This window comes from Rhipicephalus microplus, chromosome 2, assembly GCF_043290135.1.
Source record: "Rhipicephalus microplus isolate Deutch F79 chromosome 2, USDA_Rmic, whole genome shotgun sequence".
In the NCBI taxonomy this organism is placed as follows: Eukaryota; Metazoa; Arthropoda; class Arachnida; order Ixodida; family Ixodidae; genus Rhipicephalus; species Rhipicephalus microplus.
The window spans coordinates 101,240,941-101,256,988 of NC_134701.1; the positions used below are offsets into that span (position 1 = coordinate 101,240,941).

Sequence of the window (16,048 nt, forward strand, 5' to 3'; positions counted from 1 at the left end):
AGAAGCAGTAGGAGGCTGTCGTCTGCTAGAACAAAAACAAAACAAAAACCTGCGAAAATATTCATAAGTTGTAACTTGTTTTTTGAATAACCGTTTATCACTTTTAAAGTTATTTTGCCAGATAACGTACATTTTTTTAGTTTATAGCAGCGACAGATGTTTTTTTTTCCCTCACACAGATATCCAAGCCAAATCCATTCACAGCTAAAGCCACATGTTGTTTGTCTTTGTCTCCGTGGGTAGCTCTCTCCTGTGTTCGCGCTGCTACACACGAGAGCACGAAATGTTAAATTTACGCAAGGAAGCGCCATTCCTCGTTCGTGTGATGTGCTAAGATTGCGCCCTATTCCCGCGGTTGTTCGAGTGTGGATCAAGTGCGAGTCGTCCAAGGAATCGGCGGGTTGGGCGGGCGCTCGAAGGACTCCGAGGTGACGGCTGACGCCTGTGGTTGCTTCCCTCAGGACAGTGTGAAAGAAACTAAAGGTAAGGGGGACACTTTTTTATGTAGACCAAATATGCCACTCAGTGCAAGTGTGTGTTGCTGCACTCGAACGAGGCGTCGTGAAACGGCAACCTTACGCGCCTTTGCGAGTGCGGTTGCCGATTCGCTTTGACAACGCTAACGCTAGCAGAGCCATGGCGCATCGGCGCGGCCTTACTGGAGCTCATTCGAGACAACTGCGGCAACATGCATGTGTATGGTGATCGATTTTTTCATATGTGCAGTGTAGTGAGGAAGACGCACACGGCGCTTGCTACGTTGTTGATTAAACGAAGCCTGCAGTGCCATTTGATGGAAAGCAGCATTTTGTTTACGTTCGCGGGCGATACAACTCGTAACTTGGCTCGATTCACCTAGCCAACCGCCTAAGTGGGTTGATTAGCATACGTTCACGGTAGAGCGTTATTATGCCCCAAAACAGGGGCGTGTGCTTGTTAAAAGATATAATGTGTGTGCCTAGTGTAGAGAGAGAGGCGTTCGTGCAATCTGCATATGTACCTGCAAGACGCTTTTGCTTGTAACTAATAATGTACCGGCCAGCACCTACATTGTACGCCTGACTTTGAAGAAAACTTGCATGCACAATGTGAGATTTTGTAATCTGCCAGATTTGCTTTTTATAAAATAATACACTGCCAGCATGTTCAAAATACGTTTCGCTGCTGTGTGGCAGGGGTGCGGTTATCATACTGTTGTGTAGTTGCTGATGCAAGCACTTATAGTTTTGATGCGTTAATATTTCTCATCTAACTCATCAGGTGTTTGGCTGTTTCAGCACAAACAAGGCAAAGAGAGAAGGAAGACGGGTAATGACAGGAGGAGTGCCGACTTTTGTTTGCAGGAGAATGCCCATGTTGGTGTATTTATTGTGACAGCCTTTCTGTGTTGCTTTCTTGCCCAATTTATGCAACAACACAGTTGTCAGCAATATGAGAGAGAACACTGAAATTAGCTTTTAAAGATCATGGTGACTAAATGCCTAGTAATTCACAGCACAAAGTAACAACAAAAGACATCAGTATGATTATTGTGGACGAGTACAGTCTTGCATCTAAAAAATATATTGTGCAAAATGTTGCCTAAGTAAGAAACCTCTCTATGTTTGCAAATAGTGTGACGTCACTTCGAGCGCCGTGCCAGCCATTCCCTCCCTCTGTGCAAGGGCTGGTTGGCAAGGAAGTTGTTTGTGACGTTCCTGATAGACCACTGAGATGTATGCGATTCTAAACCTGTAGCCTAATATATACGTAATCTTTTGCGCAGTTACATCGCTGCATCTGACACCTACAACTTATTTGCATATTTACATTGCTCCCTTAGGACCTAACACACAAACTTGTTGTTTGCATTGTCACTTCATGAATATCGAGCGGTAAAGGTACTGAGTATATGTGAAACAAGAATCTCTGCTTATTACATGAAGACATATGAGGCCTTCGATAAAACGAGTTATACCTTTATTGGGCTTGCGTACTCGTCGGGCCGATTCATACATGCAGCTTCAGCAAATGGTATCTTCCAGCCCGGTGACCATGCAATTTTTTTCTGCACATAGCGCAAACACTGAGATGTACCCACTCGCAGATGGTCGCGTCAAGTGCATATTTACCTTGACTAAAATGTCGAATCAAGTTTTTTCATCGACCGGTCCCTGCCATGAGTGCTAACGTCTTCGCAAACAAGACACATTGTTATTGACACTGCACACACCACACACAATATTCTCAGTTGAACCAATATTCTCAATACCTTTCAATGCACACTACATGCCGCAATCAACAGTGCACATTTTTGAAGACTATGCCACTGTTCCTCGCACAGGCCACCACGTGTGTTCACTTCTTCAAGATAAACAGACAGCGTGGCAAATATTTTACCACACAGCTAGATGTTTGCTGACACATACTACAGCTAATGTCGACATTGTAACGTGAAGTGTAAGCTTTGAAAAATTAAAGCTTGCCCCAAACACCGCACAACTGTACCGGGCTGAGCCACCAGCGGGAGTGTTTTTCCAGCCACACCTTTTACATGTGCCAGTGACATCATGCTGTGACGTACCTCGGTAGGGGCCTATCGCTGCATACTTTATGTGAATGAGGGTCCTGTTAGTGAAAGCAGGCATTGTTGATTTCGTAACTTGTTCATTCCCAACTGGACCTTCATTTGCACGAGTTGTCTGACTGATATTCAGGCGAACTTTTGTGCAATAATTTATACAGTTGGCAGTCTGTTCTTGCTCCATACTTTTGGTACTGGTGTTTCTTGTTGTTACTTTGCACTGCTCATTACTGCTCACCTACAGAAACTAGCCCATCTTGCTGCTGTTTTGGACAAGATGCAGCTGGCAAGTGCGATAGTGTTTATAACTCTAAATTCTCAAGCAGAAATTATCGTTTCATATTCAGTTAGTTGCATTCATATCAGTACATTATAAGAAATCATTGATTAAAGATTAATCCGTGTTCCTTCACATAATTCTCACAACTTTTATATCAATTGGAATGGTGTTTATAAAAAACTTGGGTTTTAGCTAAACTTCATGCTCTTTTCTTGAACAGCTGACAAAACGCTATTGGATGCTTACTTGCCATGATGGACTGTGTTTGAAATACATTGCAATTCTTCACCGGACTGCCAGTACACTTCACATTGGGGGAACATTTATTAACCATGGATTGATTAATTAAGAACGGAAAGAAAGAAGCGGCAGGCCGGGATACTTGATATTGGCATCCGTTTTGCTACCCAGCGCATTATCATGCAAACTTTCCTATAGAGTGGTTATGCGCCTTGCATGTGTGTCTGTAAACCAAGAACTTTGGGTGAACTATATTTTTCTTACAAATGGTTGCAGGACTGTGGAGGCTGTAGGGCTGCTTAGGAATGGTGGAATCCCTGGACATGTGTTCAACCTTGCTGCATCAGCTCCTTGGTGTTTTCACGGCATCTTTACAGATGTGTTGGGTGAGTAAAGCAAGCAGGTTTCAACACAAGAAAAAGTATAATATGGCAGCACCTCTTGTGCGTGCCTTACATCCCAAGTATATCAAATATTTATCTTGCTCCTTGTGGCCTGTAATTTTTAAAGAGACACTTCTTTTTGCTTTATATTTGAGTATTGATGCTTCGACAGCAATGTATTTGTGTTTGACAGCAAGTGTTCTTGAACAAATAACTGATCTCAATAATGACAACACACCCTTCATACTTGGTCCTTAGCATAAGCTAGCACATACCTGTAGCAGATTCAATTATTCATTTTTTGCTGGGATGATAATGGGCAAGTAGCAACGGCAAGTTCAGATTGGAGTGGTCGGTGACGTCTGTTTAGGCTCTGCCATATTGCTTTGCAACCAGAGTTACTTGTGGCCACATATACAATGAAGCCACATGACGTGCATTCTAAATGAGATTACCATATCACATTTCGCTGCATCTCAATGTGTGCCAAACAAATGCAGATATCATTAGCTTGCCACTATAAAGGGATACTAAACCAACACAAGGTTGAAATTTAGTCGTGGTGTTGCAGCTGTGTATGACTCTACAACGGATGCATAGCCGTGATAATTTGTCTATATGTTGTCGCAATAGTAATGTTACACACATTGTACGATACAAAAGAGGTCCTCGCTTATTTCGCTTTTTTTCGCAATGCTTCTTTCTTGTCTCTTCTTGCCATGTGCTCCTCCTCACTGTACAAGGAGCAAGAGTAGTGGGCACACAAACACGTATTTAAAAAAAATGTTGTAAGGTGAGCACTGAGAAGCTGAACACTTCCGAAAGGCTCAAAGAGGTAAAGGTATTGTTTCTAGCTACTTTTTGGGCACCCACAGCTAGTTGTGCTGCTGCAGTTAAAAAATGAGTTAAATGTTAACAATTAATTGGAGGTGGTTTGGCACCCATAATTGCAGTTACATACAGAACTAGGTTTCAATGCGTAAGCAAAATCTGTTCACTCTAAATCAATCCTAATGATATCTGAAATTCGGGAAATATTCACAGAAAAGCTCAGGAAAAGGCTAAGTGGTTGCCCCTTGAACGCGAAGGAGATACCCTTCTTCTAAAAGGTCAATAGACAGTCTAGTAGTCTCGATATTACATGCACTATAAAATATTCTGGTGTGGTGCTTTTCATGCATGTTATAATGAGAGGGGTTTTTAATAGAACTGTTGTAACTTTGCCCTGCGTTGCTGAAATTTGTTCACATAGTTATAATACATGAATCACTTTATGCCTTTTGATTTTATGCAAATGGTTTGCTTACCCAGTCGGTTTAACTTGATTTGGATAAAAACATAAATGCTCTAAACTTTTTTTTATTATACAGCAGGTTTATTTTTAAAATACGCGACCATTGATGTGAACACAGTTGGTGGCGTGCTTGATTAATCCTTCACTATCGCCACTCTAACTACACCTGCTACAGTGCATAGTGTGACAAAAGTAATGGTACTTAACATTACTGGCAGCATACACTTTTATGTCTCAAAATGTGTTAAAAAGCCTGGTAAAAATGTGTGTACGTTTTTTTTTCGCTCCAACTAAATATTCTGGTCTACTCAAAATAGCTTCCGCTCTTTTAAGGTCCTCAAACTATTAGGTGTTCAAAAGAAGTATCAATGCCATATGCTTTCTTTGTCAGCCTACTCACCACTCTAATAATGAGAATTACCCGACAACATTACCCAGTAAAATATAGGGATGTTATAAAAAGTAATGTCAATTCAATTGTCAAGAAACGTTGCCAAGTTACATTTTTGTTCACTTTTCTTTTCATAATTTTGTTAAAGTTACTTTTGATAACATCCCCTAGAATTTGTTTGGCATCATTTTCTACTAGTTCTCATTATAATGTGTTCAACAAAAACAACAAACCCTTAAATTTATAGTTCTTTCCTTTACTCATGAATCTGAAACAGTGAATCTCAGTAATCTTAGCGGTGTGGGACTTGTTTTTTTTTTTTGATCAGTTGTGCATGTGTTCAAGTACATGCATTTAGGTGGGAGGGTGAACCATTGCCACCTCCTGTGACTAGCAGATTTTCTGAGAACTGACAGATGCATAATGCTGCCAAAGAAGTATAGGGATATTGGAAGTAATCGTAACGTAATTGCAATCGTAATGTAATTGCCAGTAGGCAAAAAAAAAGGTGTGCCACACTTGCCATAATGGTAACAAGCAGCGCTGACTTACTCTTCCATGTGTAAATGCACATATATACCGTACAAAATGGAAGAGGGATAGCCGCCATGGTAGCTCAGTTGATAGAGCATCGGACATGTTATTCGAAGTTCGCAGGCTCGGTCCCTGTACAGGGCAGGTTATATTTTTTTCCTTCTACTTTTCTTTCTTCACAATTACAACACTTCTATTCTTCTTGAAGACTTTCTGGTGTAAAAAAGGTACCTTATAATCTGAAGAGGCAAACAGAATGTGCCAGTGCACTAGTTAGCTCTTGTAGTGGTTACAAGTAAGATATGTTTTGAAGAATAAATCATTCTGCCACTTGCCTAAAGAATGGCTACAGGACATGGCACTGGATGCACTTTGTTATTTTTGAATCAAGCTATCTTGTATTCTATTTTTATAAATTACATGGGATACACATGACGGTATCACACACTTTAATGCCACAAAGATTATGCAGAGAACAATGTTATAAATGCGAAATTGCATAAGGATAAAATGAAAACTGCACCCTCAACGAGAATGTACAGGGAGCACAGGGTGCAGGCGTCATTCCTTCTGCCCGTGCTTTTCAAGTGCGAGCTGTTTTCTCCTCGTTCTGACCAACTAACTAAATTGAGATGTGTTGTTATAGTGCAAGAAGATGCTCCACGGGAAACTAGGTTTGTCTCAAACTCTGTGTGTGTCTTTCAATCTATATGGTGCCCGGTTCAAGAGCTCATGCAGACCAGATCGTGTAAAACAGGACCGTGTAAAATGGACCGTGTAAATAAAATAAAATAGACCATGTAAATAAACAGGATCGTGTAAAATGTCGTTTTCGTGTGCAACTGTAGTTGTGGTTGTGCTGAATGACCTTTCTTTATATACACTACATAACAAACTTGCTCCTTTAGAGTCGAGCGCATCTTCGGATCGATTGTAAATGTTTGCATATGCGAGGCCTTAAGTTTTATAAGAAATTGCTCAGTGTGCCGCGAGGAAATGTGTGTTCAGCGAAAATTTGCATATCATTATATACAACTCTTAAAGCCTCGTCTACAAAGTGCAGGTTGACTTTGAGCAGAAAACGAGGAGCACCAGCAGCCCCCAGAAAAGAGCAAGCACCCTCCAAGCTCCCGAAGCTCTCTTCGACAGGAACATCATGGTCACTGTGTGGCATTGAAAGCCATTGCAAGGAGTGCCTTATCAGTACACTGTGCTGCTCTTTCATCGCAGAAGACGAAGTTGACCACTCTAGAGGAACTTCATGCTGTGTATTGTGAGTGCTTCAGTGGTTTTGTTTTTGTCCAGCCAGCAGTTAAGAAATCATGTGTCAGATTCAGCCGGGATGGCTAGAGGGAGTCGGGCAGGCATGTTTGGACATTTGTCTAGCCAAGTAGTGCCAATTTTCGCACTGGTCCTGTTGGAGTTACTGCCACAATCACAGAAGCTACGTCACCTCTCTAAATGTACAGATGTGTCTGGGAAGATTAGCTGCATTAGGTTTTTCTATAACTGATAGCTGCCAACATTCTTCATTATATAGGAGTTTTGTTCCTCACTTATGGGTGTAAAGTCCTCCACAGAAAAAATGCAACACGTCTACTTCCAGAAGGCTCCAAGGCCCTACTTGTAGGTTTTTTCGGCTTGTATCATAAGCACCTCGTTTGGGTGTACATAAACATTTTATAAACATGTACAGCGAAAAATTTGGGTGGCCGGTCGTTTTGTCGTTATCATGTTCCTCGCAGTATTTTTAAGCATGTTGTGCATTACGTTGTCAATCTGGTTCATGTGCATAAAGATATTACGAAGTTTTAGGCTACACTATAAAAAGCCTGGAAGCAAGCTATCAATAATTTTTTAACAGAGTTGCTTAATCTCATACATGATACATCACTAAACTTTCGTGGGTATTCATCAATGTAAGCTCGTCTTAGTGTTATCCAAAATGAAGATGTGAGTCGACAGATGGAAACATCTAGTAATCAGGGTGAACAGTGGAAGTGCCTCAGACAGGCTGGCCGATGTTGCGATAGGAGGACCTAATTTTTAGAAGTCACCTTGTCATCCTTGGCGTGTTAGTTTAAATAAGGTCAGTAATGACATCATCTTTTGCTGTAGACGTGTGTGCCTGTTGGAAATGTTTGTCTGAGAAAAAAAAACCTATAACGCAGAAGAGTGCAGCCCTTGCTTCTTTTCAAGTTAGGTTGCGCTGATACAAAGTGTTCTCTCCTCCAAAGGGAAGCAAAAAAAAAGATAAACGATAGAAAAGAAGAAAAAAGAAGAAAGAAAAGGGGGATGCAAAGTAAAAGTAGTGCTACACTGCTCCTACTTTGCATCCCCCCTTTTCTTCTTTTTTTTCTCTTGTTTTCTTTTTTCACCTTATTTGTTACATTTGCATTGTCCCATCTAGTGCATGAATCAATGACACATGGCTTTGCTATAGCAAAGATGCCTATGTGGTGTTGGATTGAACAGTGCATTGTACTTCATTCAGTTTATTACAGACTGATCAGTCTTGCAATAAGTGCTTCCTGTCTATCACCACACATGTTCAAATGAAAAGTTTGTGCTTGGCTCTTAGTATGCTGGTATATAGCTTGTGTCTTGGACTACTCAAAATGAATGTTGTTTTGCTGCTGTTTATGGTAATGAATTTATCCAACATGAAAATATCTTGCCTTGCGAACTTTGTCGGACCTGCCTTTCTTTTTCTTTCCTATGCAGGCATTGTATGTGAGGGAGGCAGTAACAGAGAGGTGATAGCTTGAGCTTCGGAAGAATAAATGCTGGCAGTGAAGCAATTACACATCAAACATCCCAGCCATTTTGCCAACCGTACTAAATGTGTTTTGAAAAAAAAATATTGTGCTCGGTTACTGTATTAAAAACAGCAAAATGCTAAAATATATCGCAGAGAACAAAATATTAGGCCACGTTGGTGCCTTCTGGACTTCCCAGGATGTCGTCTGGGTGTTGTTTGTAAAAAGTAAAAAGTGTTTCAAAAATACTGCCTCTTTTACACCAAATTCGGTCTAGGTATTAAGTAAAGGTGATTGTGTGTAGTGCATGAAGCTCAGTAATATTAGTGCAATTTTTTTGCCACATCAAAAGCAAGGAAGCAGTTCTTTTTATATGGCAAGTTATATGATTACACTTTGTCTTAAAGTAGAAATGAATTTTTGAAGTTTTCTTATGAAGGCTGTTTTCTGCATTTGATATACAACAGCTTCCGTTCCGAAGTTCTCCATGGCCCTCAATAGGAGACTTCAAAAATCATTTTCCTTATTTAAACAAAAATTGTAATGATAACACTTGCCATGTAACAAGAACTGTTTATTTGCTTTCAACTTACACATAAAAGTAATTTTCAATTAGACAAACACACAGCTCAAGTTGCATCTCAATGTGGACAAAAACGATTATATAGTGATATTTGTAATCTGGACCTAACATTATTTTTTTTTCGTGAAATATAACTTCTGTGCAGTGAGTATTTGTGGCTCAAATATTCATACAAAGTGCAGTATTGCCATACAAGAAATGCAAACGATAAACAGTTTGGCTGAATTCTTCAAAGCCTATGTAGCGGAAAAATTGCACTAATGTAACTAGACTTCAAATACTTTAAGAAGCACCTTTACTTAATATGTAGATCAAATTTGATATGGCAAGAAAAAGCGGTACTTCGAAATTTTTCTCACAAATAACACCCGCACTACATTCTGCGAAATTCTGATGGTACCCACGTGACCACTACTTTTTTCTCTTCAAAACATTTCTGCAAATAGCTATTTTCAGAAGAGTAAATTACCATCATTTTTTAAACTATACATCTGTGATGGTCGCCAGGCAGTATGGTTTGTATGTTTGGTGTAGAATAGCCCAGTGCGAAAAACAACAAATGTCTGAGCATCCTTTGACGCTCGGGCAATTTCGAAAGCATTTGTTTGTTAGCAGCAATTCAGTTAAGCCCTTGTCTTTATGCTTAGGCCCAGAAACAAAACACAAGTAACCAAAGTAGTCCTAAGAGTCATGCAGTCTCGCTGTTCCAAGGCTTGTGGAGCCTAATTTAGCGCAAGCTTCACCATGTTTTAAAAATTCAGATTCAACCAACAGGTTTTGGAGGCACAGTGCATTTTCAGCTAACTTGTTTCACACCAGTTACTTTGATAAAAAGCGGGAAGTAGAGGTAAAAATACCATTTTAAAGGCATTGTAGATAATAACAAAAAGGACTGCTTTCTTTTTTTGTGTGGTGCTTTGCCTGAACGCTGTGCTTTTTGTGGTATAGTTCATTGTCTAGTGAACAGAGGCCTTAAAAACTAACATTAGCCATGTTGAGGTCGATTTCTTGGTTATAGTCATAGTAGCCATATTAAAAATATATGACTTCAAACTTGATTGTTCTTTTGAAGATGTTTTCTTGCATAATGATATTTCAGAGTCTTAGTCAATTTTGTTATAAGAAAGCGTGATGTCATAATAGGGTCACTTTTTGTAGGGTCGTTCAGTTCTACCTTACCTTTTATATTCCTAATAGAGCAGTTATTTTCAATATTGGTATTTAAAATGGAATGAGCATGCTGTATGTAGTAAGGTGTAAGCACTTACAGATAGCACATGCACACAACTTTTCTGTTGGCAGTTTATTTCTGTTATTCTTGATTTATATGTGGGGTTTCACGTCCGAAAACCACGATATGATTATGAGAGACGCCGTAGTGGAGGGCACTGGAAACTTCGACCACTTGGGGTTCTTTAACGTGCACCCAAATCAGCACATGTGCCTACAGCATTTCTGCCTCCATGGGAAATGGAGCCGGGATTTGATACCGCGACCTGCGGATCAGCAGCCGAATTCCTGGTACTCTTGCTCCCCTATATGTGTGCAGTTTGGTTATAGTTATCTGGCTTGCACAGATTTTTAATGGCACCTGCCTTGTCCTGCTTGCTTTCATGGTGATTTTAACCTTCATAAGTTACATAGGTTTAACTCTCAAAATTGTTCAAGATGCCAATTTTGTGCACAAACTGTATGGTATAAAGGCAGCAGATATACATGCACACACTATTAAATGTACATTGAGAGCTTTCACTTGCAGTTTCTAAAGTTTTACTGTGCAGGAAGCATTTAAATCATAATTTCATAAGGACATATTAATCGATTATCTCTACCATTGAAAAGCGTGACAACCTAGTTATTTTCACTGTGGTAAGCATGCTGTTTTCTTTGATGTGGCAGAACTAATTTATACACTCATTCCTTCTATTATTCACATATGCATAACTTGAAGGATTGTGTGCCTTACATTTTCAGTTTCATTCTGTGTGTTATATTTCTTGTGCATGTGAACTAATGTGCTAACATGTGTCTCTGACATTATTTGTGCCAATTATTTTCATTTCCAGGTGCCTATGAAGGACACATAAGTTCTATGGCAGTGACCTTCCAAATTTACAGTGGTGCCGGAGCCTCAAGCAGCATTTCGCCGATCTCCACAAGGCGTTCATGATACAAACACAGCGCCACATTTTCACAGTGCTATGAATAATATTTATGTTTAAACATTTCGTTCTAAAATTGCTGTTACATTGTGTTTTGTGCCACCATCCTGTGGCTTAGGTGGAGCTCGTGAAATTACGGTGTAGTCACCTCATTTGTGTACCATCAACACTGCAATGTCATCATTCACAGCTGGAGCATACAGACAAATAAAAAAATATATTGATTGTAGCAGGGCTGGTCTGTATAATAATACTTCTCTGTTGATAATAATAACTTTATAAGTTCTTTAGGTCTTGCATAGAACACTGCATTAATGTGTTGCAATGTAACCACCATTTGTGATCGCTAGCATGTTAATTTAGTAGTTTTGTAATGTATTTTATTTGAAAGGTAATTTTGCTTCCGCATCACAACAATTAGAAAGATGCCGATAATTCAATCCCTCATTAGGTAGCTTCTTAACACATTTGTTTCTTTCAAGCCTTTGTTTACTCATCAAGGCTGTTTCAGATAGCAAACATATTTCACCTTCATGCAACAAATTAAGAATGAAATATTCATATATATTTCTACACAGTACTTGCTTTTGCAAACAACGTGAATGGCCAATTGCTTTTACTCGAGATCTAGGATGTCCATTTGATCTTTGCAAGATGCAGCAGATAGCTGCATAGTTTCTGCATTATGCTAATTTCCGTAAGCTGCTTATCGGGTAATTTAGCATGATATGGCACTTTCCGTAAGCTGCGGATGTCCGCAACTTTCTGCACGATGTGGCGCTTTCCGTAAGCTGCGGATGTCCGCATCTCTTCGCATGATATGGCGCTTTCCGTAGGCTGCGAATGTTCGTATCTTTCCGCATGATGCGGCTTTCCGTAGTCCAATAATTGCGTATGTACGGATCCGTATATGCGGAACGTTTCAGTAGGGTAACCAAGAGTATTTTCGACAAATCAGCGGGACCGCTATGGGCACCAAAATGGCACCTAATTATGCCAACATATTTATGGGAAAGCTAGAATCTGAATTTCTTGCACAAAGTTCCTTGAAACCAATGTTATACAGAAGATACTTAGACGACATCTTTCTTATTTGGACCCACAGCGAGGACGAACTTCTCAGCTTTATAGACACTTACAATGCTGTACACCCGAACATACACTTCACACACACATACTCGCAAGTTACCGTAAATTTTCTTGATGTTACCATAACGATAGAAGAAGAGAAGCTCTCTACAACCCTATATCGCAAACCAACGGATCGACAACAATACCTTCATTACCAAAGCGATCACCCACGCCACTGTAAAAACAGTATTCCATACAGCCAGGCTCACCGGTTTAAGCGAATCTGCTCTAGAGACGCTGACTTTGACACGAGCTCACAGAGGCTAAAACTTATGCTCGAGCAACAAAAATACCCCCCACATGTAAATAATGACGCTGTTCAAAGAGCGAGAAAACTAAAGCGTGAAGACTTACTTATGAAGCGACCACCACGAGAAGACCCACAACGAACAAACCTCTGCTTGACTTACAGCACAAACTTCCCCAATGTAAACAAAATCCTTAAACGACATTACAACATTCTGGAACAAAGCGAACGTCTGAAACGCGCATTCCCATCCGCTCCAGGCGTCGTTTACCGACGACCACGTAACCTCAAAGACACCCTTGTCCACTCCCAAATTAACACATCACCCCCCAATAATTCATGCCGCCCTTGCTTAGAGCCACGATGTCTTGTATGTAAGGCGATGCGAGAAACAGACAAAGCAACCAGCACGCAATCCAAGTTTTCGATTAACATACGAGGAAACCTAACATGCGATTCTTCTAATGTGGTGTACCTACTCGAATGCAACGTGTGTGGTATGCAGTACATCGGACAAACAGAAACACCATTTAGGATTCGCTTCAATAATCACAGAGCCCATGCGAAATCAGCCCCAAGTCTACCTCTATCAAAACATCTCAATCTTCCCGACCATGCATTCGACAAACTATCAGTAACGCTCTTAGAGACGGGATTTAAATCAAATCGAGAACGTGAACAGCGAGAGTCATACCTTATCCACTGATTTAACACCCTCGATAGAGGAATAAATGAGAATCCTGGTACACTTGCAGCAATTAAAGCATTAGAAAACAATAACGGCAACAATGAAAATAGTAACTGAGTTCACGGCACTGCAGCTGCGAAGGGCACTGGACAACCTAAAACAATTCCAAGTGTAACTACTCTTCCTAAGTGCAGCTGTCGTCTGTTTTCTGTTTTATTTTACTACCCAATCAATTGTGCCATGCACGACATGCCCAACAGCAACCATGTGCACAGCCGGGAGGCCCCCACGACACGCGTAATTTAGAAGCGGGCCAGGAATTCGCATTGCACGCGCTTGCACAGCCTACAGCAATACGGGGCACCCCTATTTTTACGACGAAATGTTGACAGGGCGCGGAGTAGTTAAAGGCTTAGAACTTCCTAAAATGCCCGCTGACCAGCCTCTGCCACAATACGCGGCCCCCGTCCTTCTACGACGAATTGTTTACGGGACCCCGAGCAGTTAAAGGCTTAGGACTTCCTAAAAAGCTCTTTTTTGCCCCACACCGAACCGCCAGTGCCAGGAGGGACCGTCTGATCGGGAGGAATGCGCTAGTGAACGGAAACATACACAGACCGCTGACATCAGAAAGGTGAAGGGGAGAGGGGGGAGAGAGATGGGGGGGAGTGGAGGGAAAAGTGGAAGGGGGGCACCCGAGGGGCGTTCACCGTATATTATTTTTCTCTTTTTTCTTTTTTTCTTTCCTTTTCTTTTCTTTCCTTTTTTTCTTTTCTTTTTTTCCCTCTTACCTTGCCCTCTGATTTGAGATTGTATAAAGCTGAGCACCGACAAACTGTATCTTTATTCCTGATGAAGGCCAGACTCTAGGCCGAAACGTCGAAATAAACCACGTTGTGACCGCTCACGGAGGATCTACTAGACTATATGCAACGCTACGGCCACTCAACCACCATGCCTGCCTATATATATATATATATATATATATATATATATATATATATATATATATATATATATATATATATATATATATATATATGTATATATATATATATTATGAAGTGTTACTTGCGACAGCGTGTATTCGAGACAAGAACTCGCAAAACGAACGGGCAGAGCCAGCACACAGACGATGATAACGATGACACAGAGTGGCCATGAGGACAAAGAGACAAGCGCATGACGGTGATTATGATCATGCAGGGATGAAAAGGATCTAAGAAACAAACGCCCGCACTAATTCCTCCCACTTGGAAGCAGACACCTTGGCCGCTTTAAGTCAAAGTGACGGGGAACATCGCGTGAAAGGTTTCATGCGAGAAACGTGGACACACTCGGTGCTGCGGTAACAGTGGTTTGTCTGGGCGACAAGTGGTGTCACACAATAATTGACCAGTGAAGCTTGTTCTAAAGCTATGTATAGCCCGATGAGGCACGGCTGGAATTTGTCCCAAAGACCAGGAGTGCGAATAGGTGTCAAAGGCAGCACCTCGTCACCATGTTGGAAAGACACAACGCGATGCGATGTGACATAGACGATCTTCTGCTCGTGCTGTCTCACTTCAGTATTGATGCGAGCTTGATGGCGAGACTGGGCCAGGCCAAAAATGTATTCTTCGCAAGAAGACTGACATGAATTGTTATGGCTGTTAAAGAAGGAGTTGTCAAAAAAGGTAGTAGGAGGATGTCCGTACACGAGATAAAATGGTGAGTAGCAAGTTGCCACTGAACGGCGGTGTTGTAGGCGAAGGTCAGGAATGGTAGCAGAGTATCCAAGTTTATGTGGTCGGGTTGGACGTAAACGGCTATCATGTCAGCAAGGATTATATGAAATTAATCTGTGAGACCATTTGTCTAAGGTGGTAGCTTGAAGCTGTATGGTGAGTAGTTCCAGAAGCACGCCGTACTTCATTTACCATTTGTGACAGGAACACTTTTGTCATGGTCACTAAGCAGTACGCAAGCAGCTCCATGGCGCAGGATTATGGCGTGAAGAATAAAGTCTGCAATTTCAACAGCTGAGCCTGTGATAACAAAGGACATCTCAGCGTAGCGTATCAAGTGGTCCACGGCGGTCACTCTCCATCGTTTGACAGCAGATTGGACGGGCAGAGGCCCGTAAAGATTGACACCTACAACCTCGAATGGTATCAAAGGGAACGGATGTGGCTGTAAAGGTCCAGCAGGGGCAGACGTCGGGAGTTTACGACGCCGTTATGGGTAGCAGGAACCGACGTACCGCGCTACGCTAGAAGAAAGGCCAGGCCAGTACTAATGACAACGAATGCTGTCAAAAGGTTTGTGAAAACCAAGATAGCCAGCAGTCAAGTCATTGTGAAAGGATTCAAGCACGTGAAGTCGAAGAGAGCGTGGCAGTACACGAACCCAGCGCTGACCATCAGGATGGTAAATGTGGCGGTAGAGAACCTCATTGTCCAGGTTAAAGTGCAGGAGAGGACGACGAAGTCGTGCTTTAAATGGATGAGAAGCTCCCGAAAGGTGGTCCATCATGCGTCTGCGGTAATAATCGAACCACTGGCAGGAGATAAATGTTGGTTCGTCGTCCGGGAAGGGCTGTTCTATTAATGCGAGCGTGTGGTCTTAGGTAGAAGTGGCAATTGAGTTCTCACCAACGCTGATATGGGGAGTTGGAAGCGGGCAACGAAATGAAGCATCGGCGTCTTGATGCTTTCTGCCTGACTTGTAAGTTATGTCAAAGTCGTACTCCTGCAAGCGTAGTATCCACCAACTCAAGCGTGTGGACAAGTTCTTCAGTGTAGAAAGCCAGCA

The 16,048-nt window shown here is 41.4% G+C and overlaps 1 long non-coding RNA gene across 1 annotated transcript; it reads left to right on the plus strand.

The window, feature by feature from the left end:
• Positions 1 to 209: 209 nt before the first annotated feature.
• LOC142796337 (uncharacterized) lies at positions 210 to 11,418 on the plus strand. Its single transcript, XR_012893761.1, has 4 exons — positions 210 to 483; positions 3,360 to 3,469; positions 6,749 to 6,958; positions 11,094 to 11,418. It is a non-coding gene; the product is annotated as an uncharacterized LOC142796337 (long non-coding RNA).
• Positions 11,419 to 16,048: the final 4,630 nt, after the last annotated feature.